We start from the raw sequence: 10665 nt of genomic DNA, 5'->3' as shown, positions 1-10665 counted from the left end.
CACCTGCCGACTATGTGTGCCATTAACTGAGGGTTGCAGAGATGAAGGTCAGACACATATATAAAAATACATTCACATAAACATTTGGGTAGGGTTGACGTCTTTTCCGGTTGGATGTTTCTGGGTAAAGGGGGAGACAGAAAAAAATGGTGAAAGAAACAGGCCATCAAATTCATTTACAATCTTTATCATAAAACTGTTTCTATATATGGGTTATAAATCAAATCTGCTGCTGTAACAGCTCTCTCGCTCCTTAGACTCATCAAATTTGTGCCATGCTTGCGCCGCGTTAAAATTTGAACAAACCTGAATATCAGACCAATAATTATGATGACTCCCAGGATACAAAGGAGAAACTTTTCCACACTCATAATAACATTCTGTGCCCACTCTGCTAACCCTGCCTGTACTGGATCAATTCTTTCTTGTAGGCTTGTAACTCCCTTTCTGTATACCTGAAGGTGTCATCATACATCTCGGTGATATTGTCTATTAAGTTCGCTAGCGCGTGGATGTACCTATAATTTATAGTTCCTCTGGCAGTAAGGGTGATATCTAATGCGAGAAGGAACTGAATCCCAGTGGATTCATGGATCAAATCAGAGGCTGCATGATCTGCCCTATATATGAGGTGTCTCTTGATGATGTGTTCATAATAAGTATGAGTATAAGGAGTCTGAGCGCTGCGGTGAACGTCTTTCATTTTGTCGTGGGTTATGGTCAAGATCTCTGGTAGTACTCTCCCAATATAACATAATCCCTCAGAGCTCAGAGAAAGCCACTTGTACGCTTTCCTCCCACATATGAAATAGGTATCATCTGGGAGAACATAGGGAACAAAATGTAACAACACCATATTGCAAATCTTCCATGTAAAGAAATCAATCCCTAGTTCTCTCATTTGTTCAGTACAAGTATCGGGCTGGATGATATGGGCACAATACCTTTCCAACCCACATGGTCTTGCTTCCACGTGTATACCGGTACCGAGAATACTTTCCACTGTTGGCTATCTTGCATACAAGTTCAGAGTCGACAGGTATCCTACCAGCTCTGTGCAAAAAGGTCATTGTCTGGTTATTCCACGTCACTTCCCAATTTCCTGGTTTTCGGAAACTGGAAATATTAAAACACACTAGTGATCTATCTACATGATACTGGTGGAGCTTCAAACTAGGGGGCCTAGATCTATTGAATTTCTTGTCCACCGGTCTCCCACTCCGTAATTCGAGTACCTCATCTATTGTTAAAGGGCACTAATCCTGACTTACTCTGACCTTGAGGTACCTGTGAGCACACCCAACATTCTTTCTGGTTTAAGACCTTACCCACTAATGAGTGGTAATCACTCAATGGACATCGATCTGTGTCGATATTAATGTTGGACTGACATCTTTGGATGCACCCATCTTCGACTATATTCTTGCAATTCCTACAAATACATTATTCATCAGACAATAACCCCTCACATTGCCTTCGAGCTCCGTGACTACCAGAGTGCTTACTGATACCAGCCTTTACTAGAGTGAAGTGCTGCACCTGAGATCCTACAAATCCGTACTCGCCATCAGAACCCATTCCAGATCCTTGCTCGACCTCTCTGGGACCCTCACCAAAACAGATTGCCCTGATTAAAAACAGAATTACTAGAAAAACCCAAAACGCAGTCTCTTGAGGTAGATCCATTTTGTTAAGGGAAAAGAAGGAAGATAAGAAGGGGTAGAAAGAGAAAAAAAGGCAGTGGGAGGTGAAAAAAGAAAACTGGTATGACAACCACCTCTGATCTTGTTGTTCTCCGCCCTCAGGTGCCATCTCAACAGTCCTGCCTCTCAGCTGTCCCGAAACAAACACTCTAGTGATACGAGGTTCTCTTCACCTTGCTCTTTGAACACACAGTTCACTTGGAACACACGGTTCACTTTGCACAAACTCGATAAATGTGAGCAATAAAACTACTTTGTCACGAGTTCACTGCGGGTCAGCGACCTTCTTGCAGTGGGACGATTGGACCCAAGTCTCTCTTTCGGTGACCTTTAGTGCTGTCGTGCTGGTTAACAAGACTTGTTATGGTCCTTCCCACCTGTCTATGAGGCAACCTGAGCGTAATTTTTTTTCGAATCATCACATAATCCCCAGGCTCAATGTCATGACAATTACTGTACGGTAGGTCAGGAATCACCAGCTTTAGATTTTTTTGTTGATTTCTCAGCTGCTGGCTCATCCTAACCAAGTATTGCACAGTTATTTCGTTATTGCATTTCAAATCATCCTGGGGTTAAATTATTACATAGGGTTGTTGACCAAAAAGAATTTCAAAGGGTGATAAGTTAAGCGGTGACCTGGGAGTGGTTCTGATGCTGTACAACACTAGTGGCAAAGCTTCTGGCCACATCAATCCAGTTTCAGCCATCACTTTGCCCAGCTTACTCTTAATAGTGCTGTTCATTCTCTCTACCTTCGCACTCGCCTGTGGTCGGTACGGATGTGCAGCTTGCTATTAATTCCCATCAGTTTGCACATGACCTGAAAGACTTCACCTGTAAAATGGGTACCCCTATCACTTTCAATTATTCTATGGATACCATATCTGCACACAAATTCCTGCACAAGTTTCTTTGCAGTGAACACAGCAGTATTTGTGGCAGCGGGGAATGCTTTTACCCAGTTTGAAAACACATCAGTACATAACAATAATTCCTGAAGGGTGTTAACTGTACGAAGTTGATTTGTATTACCTGAAAAGGTCAGTCTGCAGGAGGGATATGGGATGGCTCTGTTGGTATTGCCTTACCAATATTCTTCCTCAAGCAAGTAAGACATGTCATTGCTTTCTTACCTGCATGAGAAGAGAACCCTGGTGCACTCCAGTAGGCTCTTACCAGCTTGCACATACCTTCTTTACCTAGATGAGTCAGACTGTGTGCCGCCTCAGCTAGGCTTGGGAGATATGCTCCGGGGGCCACTGGCTTACCGTGTCCATCTGTCCAAAGTCCTGAGGACTCCTGATCATATCCCTTCGCCTTCCAGACCTCCTTTTCCTGTAGGGAACACAAATTTGTATCTTAATTTAACTGTTGTGTGTTTGCAATGTAGAGTACCATGAGCATAACTCAATAAAATAAAGAAAAAAAAATTCTAGAGGAGAGATAGAAGAAGAAAATATCAGGTCTGAAACATCTCTAGAGGAGAGAAAAAAGAAGAAAATATTAGGTCTGCGTTACCCAATGGGCATATCAGTGTCTATACAAAATTTACCTTCACCAGTATTCTTATTCTTCACCCTTTGTGCATGACCAGGCATGCTGTAGTAATACTGGTGTCATTGTGCTGGTGAGATATACTGGGTTTGGGCAGAACTCTGAAGGATCAATTAGGCATGTGGTGTTTGAACTGTAATCGAGTTCATGTATTGCACCCTCCTGTAGGTGAACGTAAGAGATGAAGAGGAAACTGTGAAGAAAAATCACATAGAGGTTGGTAACAGATAAGTTTGTAGAGGTAAAGAGGATTTTATAAAATTTGACTACTGGATTGGGCACTATGGGGAATGACTTTCTACTCGGTCTGCTCCCCTTACAAAAAAAAAAATTCTATGTGTGTTGTATGTCTACCGTGACTATCCCAGCCATCAATCCAGTGTCCTGTCCATCCTAAGTTCATAGGGAACCTGGTATCTGTGAGATAATTTCCTCTACCTGTGATGGACATGAATCTAGAACAGTGAAATGCAACATTAGTCTTCGTGGGTGTCTAACATACACTGTACTTCCTGAGCGAGAGCACAATATATGTATTTCATATTTAACAAAGTTTCTGTTACGTTAGTCAGGGGCCATTTCTGATAGGGAAAAGTTTAGAATCATAGAGGCCCCATCTTAACCTCAGCAAGTTTTGTCAAAGGGTAACGTTGCATTTATTTTGTTCTTCCCATTAGCCTAATCTGTGTTTTCTATATGGCTTGTGATTCCTTACTATATGTCCCTTGGTCCCGACTATGTGTTTAATAATGTGGCTTGTGTTTTCGGTCTAGGGGGTCTATATTGACAATGTGTTCTACTACTACTACAATCTCTGGCAAAATGCCCTTCCTTCCTACAATAGAAACATATTATTGGCCGTTTATTACCACCAGGGGTTATCCTATCTCTGTCCGCTTTCCTACTGGCAAATACTAATGTGCGGACAGGTTTTTTCTCCATTTCTGACGTTACTTTCTTGATTTTTATTTTATATTTGGGTTTTACTATATATGTACACCAATGACACCATACTCACTAGTTCCACTGGTCTCAGCCACTTCCCCCGCAGGTTACTGCTCTTCTTTTACCGGTTGCATACTCCTCTGAGTGCATGAGAAATGGCTGAACCAATCAGGTCGCTTTCTCCTCCTAAATAAAACTTCGACATTCATTAGTACATATATAGGTTACATTCACATTTTTCATATTTTAATTACTTTCTATAGTTTGTATGCTGGCTGTAACTGCTTCCACATCTACCTATAGCAGTGTATTTGCTTTCTCTTTTTCTTCCTACTTGTTTATTGTTGCTACAAGTTCAAATAGTTCTTATATTTCCGTTCTTGTCTTATATGACTTTGGTTAGACATACTACCTGCAATACCTTAGGATCAAACTCACCAACCCCAGGAAATGATGCCCTATCATCAGCAGTCATACGTACCCATTCATTGCAATAAACCTTGCTGACCCCCTGGGACGCAATTCTCCAGCCTGAACCCTGCATACTGAATGTCTCTCACTTGAGCAACTGGCTCCCATAATTGTGGGTCTTGCCCTCTCGGCCGTTCCCACAAACACCAAAATACTCAATGCAAGCAGACGGTGAAAGTTACTCGAGCGCCTTTCACACGCTCTCGCCCACGCTGGCCAGTAGAACGATACACTGTCGATAGTGGATCGCAATGTACCCAACTTAGGGCTCCTATAAGACCTTACAGCACCGTCATTTCTTTTGGTGGAGGTTCTGTTGGAATATTTTCCTGAGAGAGGCAGCGAAAAATTCCTTTTTGGTATCTTTCTACTAGAATTTTTGTAGGGTGAAAAACAGAGAAATTAGATAACTATTGTTCACCCTTTCCAATGGACTTCCACCAGGGAGATTTCCCGACGTTATCAAAGAAAAACCCCTTTGTTTACACAATCACGTCTGCGTATGCTTTTACACAGTGCATATGGCACAATGGTATCACGTTGTGCTGTGTAGAACACACGGACGTGCGGTTCAATCGCACAACCTATAGATACTAGTTATCTATATGCCCTACGATCGTGGAAGTCGAATTCACAAGCTGCGATCCTCAGCCGAAGCATAACAAAACCTACATGGGGTCACAATTCTCAATTCACAATTCCCTACCATGCTCCTGTGCAAGTCTCCTCACGACTTGTGTATTTCCACAATATGTTCACGTAAGGTAGCGAATTTCCGGGGTTCAGCTCCACTCACTCTGCTTTCACTCACTCAGATACACTTTGTTTTTCTTTTCTGTACAGAAAATTTCCACTCCCTCTGATTGATGGTTTTAACCCAAAGGCAGTACCATCTAAACAAAGTCTTACACTAATCTGCCTTTGAAATTGGATAGTTATTAAATGTATACTATCCCGCCTTTAATTGAACAACTATTGTGTGATTTGTACTTTGCGCCCGCAATCCTATGCAACCTTGCGTAAACAGGTGACCGTGCGAGCCTTTTACGCTGCGTGTGCGACCCTGTACTTTGTCCGGACCACGTGTACAAACGTACGTCCACAATAAAACAAACCAAACAATCTCTATAAATGTGAGCAATACAGACTATTATCGCTCACAAACACAACCCACACTTGTTCTGTATAAACCTTTATGACTAACCCAGAACTGCGTTTTGTGTCTTTATAATTACTCCCTTAATACACTTATTTCAAATTTATCTATATAGCAAACAAATGTATCTGATTTCACACAGATCTATAATGACTAATAACCTATATTTTAAATGCTATGATTCGGATTGGATAGCTATCTAGCAGAACATTCACTGATATAAATATACACATACTTATAATATTATATATATTTATATATATATATACCATTCACTGGCCTCCTATGAGACACCTCACCTCTTCACTGCCTCTAATTTGCATATCAAAGATATTTGCTTTGTCCTACTACAAGAAAGTAGTTACACAGGTTAATTTGCATTTCAATGCCTATCCTCCACAAGTCTTGGAAGAAAAGAGAGAGAAAAAAAACATTCTTTTTTTTTTCCTTTTTCTATATGTGTGCAACCTCCCACTTGATGTAAGGTTATTACACACAGACAAGAAGGAAAACAAAACAAAACATTCACTTATCTCACCATTTACTCTCACTAGGCCCAATTGAAACTATTTGTAATTGACTATGGCATGAGTTAAATAAATTCATTGGTAACTCAGAAATGGTGCTGGATTTGTAGATATGTGGAAACTTTGTGACAAAGGAAACTGATTGTTCTGAGCAGACTGAAAATCAGCTATTTAGAAGGTGACCTTCCTAAAATGGCCATTGCTCCTCTCCCTTCCACATCCATGAGGTTTACACAAGAGGGTGGACACGCCATGTGGCTATGCCAAAATGGAGGACAGACCATGTGGCTCCTTTGTCACAAAGAAATCACACTCCATACAGGCACCAATGTTACTTTAGGCCTGAGTTTAAAAATATACACATTTTCTCAGCATGCTAACACAGCTATATCATGGCTATGCAGCAACTTTTAAATGTACTTTAAATCTACTTAACAGATAAACAATCCAATCTGAATCAAACACAATGTGACTTATTTGAACTTTGTTTTGCAACAATAAAAATACGTTTTAGCATTTTAAATATTGTGAGAAACGCATTGTCCCTTGAATTTCATATCAGCGGCTTACTGGTAACACAACAGAACACGTGGATGTGATTCGTCAGCGTCGCGATGCGTCTATCGTTAGCTGGTTGATCATGGCGGCGCCTGTACAGTGCATCATCAAGAACGTGATATCGCGGACGCGCCCCCACCATCTGTAAATGTCAAATTGCTTTCTAACAAATATTTAAGATGCCAGCTCTATTATATACTGTGGACGCCTGTGCATCTTATTACCATGTGCTATGAATGTGCACTATACATCGCAAAACACTGCATCCCATAAGAGGAAACAATACACCCACACATTATCTGTGTTCCAAAGCTCATTGATGTATATATTTTTTTATTAAAAGGATATGTATTCAATATATCACAATGTACAGTATGTATATATATATATATATATATACTATACAAGTTGAAGCAGCACTCCTGTTAGTTGAATACCTGTCCCGGTGCCAATCCCTAGGAAATCACTGCGGGGATCCAGAACATATATCTCGTGTGTAGGTGGCACCCGGTAAAAAACACTCTCATGAGCGCAGGTAAATAATCGACATTTCAAAGCTTTTAATACCGCTTCTTTGTCAGGATACAAACATAGAAATACACAACATGCCTTATAAAGACCATCTCACCCCCCACGTGTTTCAGCCGCAGCACGTGTCCCCAGCATGAAGACGCCCACTGATGATGCAATCACCCGGCGGCCGGCGCAATGGCTGCAAGAAAATATAAACAAAGTGCTGCTGCTGTCAAACCCGGAGCGGACAGGCATAAACAATGATATACTATATTTTCACAGCTGTATGAAAACCATGTATAAGCACAAACCATCAGCACACAAGGTACCAGTGTTATTTGTTTGTTGCATATGCCACAATACACAATCGTCATGGCAACAGCAGCAACTAAACTATCCAATGCTTGAATACAAAAAACATTCAATAAACTAATTATACCCAATCACTTAGATATTTAAACATACATAGTATCAACATATGGAACCGACAGATCGATCACCACTAAGCAGAAACTAACAATTTCATAAGAAACAGTGTAATTCTAAAGTTTCATTCAGGTCCTTTGGAGCCATAGTACCAAGTCGGTGAATCCAACTGGTTTGACAACGCAGTAATTTGAGGCCCCTATTACCACCTCGCAGACACAAAGGTATATGATCTATTATGATATATCGTAAGCAAGCTATACTATGTCCAGATTGGACAAAGTGTCTGGCTACAGGTTGCTCACTTTGACCTGATATAATGGCAGCTTTTATAGAAGATCTATGTGTCGCTATCCTCTCACGAAGTGTATGTTTGGTCTTGCCGACATAACAGGTAATCAGATATACAATGTATCTTGTAGTGCAAGTAACCCTATGACGAATATAGTATTTCTTCTCATTATGTGGATGACTAAAATGGGAGCTAACCATCAAAGCCCTACATGTTGTACAATTAAGGCAACGATAACAGTCTGCTTTACGTCCAAGGAAACCTGTCTGTTCACTCTGGGTATGTTGTATTTTGGTAAGATCATGTACCTTTGTGTCTGCGGGGTGGTAATAGGGGCCTCAAATTACTGCGTTGTGAAACCAGTTGGATTCACCGATTTGGTACTATGGCTCCAAAGGGCCTGAATGAAACTTTAGGGTTACACTGTTTCCTATGAAATTGTCAGTTTCTGCTTAGTGGTGATCGATCTGTTGGTTCCATATGTTGATACTATGTATGTTTAAAGATCTAAGTGATTGGATATAATTAGTTTATTGAATGATTTTTGTATTCAAGCATTGGATATTTTAGTCGCTGCTGTTGCCATGACAATTGTGTATTGTGGCATATGCAACGACAGAATAGCACTGGTACCTTGGTTGCTGATGGTTTGTGCTTATACATGGTTTTTATACAGCTGTGATAATATAGTATATCATTGTTTATGCCTGTCCGCTCCGGGTTTGACAGCAGCAGCACTTTGTTTATTTTTTCTTGTAGCCATGGTGCCATCAGTGGGCGTCTTTATGCTGGGGACGAGCTCCGCAGCTGACACACGTGGGGGGTGAGATGGTCTTTATAAGGTATGTTGTGTATTTCTATGTTTGTATCCTGACGAAGAAGCGGTATTAAAAGCTTCAAAACGTTGAACATTTACCTGCGCTTATGACAGTGTTTTTTACCGGGTGCCGCCTACACACGAGATATATATATATATATATATATATATATAGTTACATGGTTACAATTTATACAGTAAGCAGCTATCACAATCTAATTCAAATACAGCCACAGCCAGCAAATACATCACCATATTTTTCTCATATAAAGTCTCCACATCACTCTCTCTCTCTCTCTCTCTCTCTCTCTCTCTCTGTAAAATCATGCAGGCACTGGACAGTTAGCATCTTCGCCATCATCTGGGACAAAGAGGAGGGGCTGGCTCTTGTGTCTGCAATCAGCTATATACTATGTATTTTGGAAGAGTGCCCAGACTAGTCTATGGGAGGAAACTTTCTCATTCATGATGAGTCACTTGGCAGTTCATATGCAAACAAGGTTCAGCCTTGATAGTGTAATTACAGGAGATAGCCACTGGTCAAGCATGCTGTCTTCCAGGAAATCCATTGTTCTAATAAGAGTGACTTTAGCTTTCATACATTTAATCATATCTACTAATGGCAATGTGCTACAACTTAATAACAGGCATCAAATTGATATACACATTAATCTGGTTGCTTTGATACCAAACACGACATGTCCATCTTGCTTTGTTCCAATAATACACATACATGACGTTACTCCATTATATAATTTAAAACAATATGATGTCTGGCACTTGATATGTTCAAATTATGTCCTGTATGAAATATGTGTCGAATATATCTCTGTGGCATGTCTGTGTAAATGCGTATGTTACCATATATTGCTGGGCTCGCTGCACGTATTTGCAAGTATAGCGACTCATAATGTGTGTTGTCTGTATGTTATCTATGTAATATTTTTGACTTCGACATATAGTTAGAAGTAGAAGAGCTCTAACAGAAACTATCAAGCTCTCCTTCACCCACACCACACTGGATCTGCCAAATCCTAACTGATTTTGGAAGCTAAGCAGTGATGGGCCTGGTCAGTACTTGGATGTGAGACCACCTGGGAATACCAGTTGCTGTAGGTATTTTTATACTACCAACACCATTCTCTAGATGCATTCCATTTTGAAACGTATTCATCTATGTAACCAGTAGTTAGAAGTAGAAGAGCTCTAACTGAAACAGCAAATATCATCTACAGCCACACCACACTGGATATGCCCAATCTCATCTGATCTTGGAAGCAAAGCAGTATTGGGCTTGGTTAATATATGTATGGGAGACTGCTTGGGAATACCAGATGCTGTAGGTATTTTTTCACTACCGACACCATTTTCTTGATACATTCCATTTTTAATCTTATTTATTTATGTAGCAGTAGTTAGAAGTAGAAGAGCCCTAACAGAAATGACCAGCTCATCTACAGCCACATGTGAATTTCTAATTATTTTAAATAAACATTTCAAATGCCAGCGTTAATATATACTGCGGACCATATACGATAAAAGTGCGCTGAACGTTGCAGCACTATGTCCCTTAAGAGAAAGCAAGCAGTTGCACACATGGTATTACTGAGGTCCAACGCTCAGAGATATGTATTTGATATAAAAAGTTATGCATACAAAATAACATATGTACAGTATATCATTAAGTATAACATATATATATA

At 40.3% G+C, this 10665-nt stretch overlaps 1 pseudogene; it reads left to right on the top strand.

The window, feature by feature from the left end:
• Positions 1–10189: 10189 nt before the first annotated feature.
• LOC134967084 (5S ribosomal RNA) lies at positions 10190–10308 on the top strand (annotated as a pseudogene).
• The last annotated feature ends 357 nt before the right edge of the window (positions 10309–10665 follow it).

This window comes from Pseudophryne corroboree, chromosome 10 (genome assembly GCF_028390025.1).
Source record: "Pseudophryne corroboree isolate aPseCor3 chromosome 10, aPseCor3.hap2, whole genome shotgun sequence".
NCBI classification, from domain to species: Eukaryota; Metazoa; Chordata; class Amphibia; order Anura; family Myobatrachidae; genus Pseudophryne; species Pseudophryne corroboree.
Note: the sequence above shows the minus strand (reverse complement) of the source record. Positions and strands in the feature narration are given on the sequence as shown.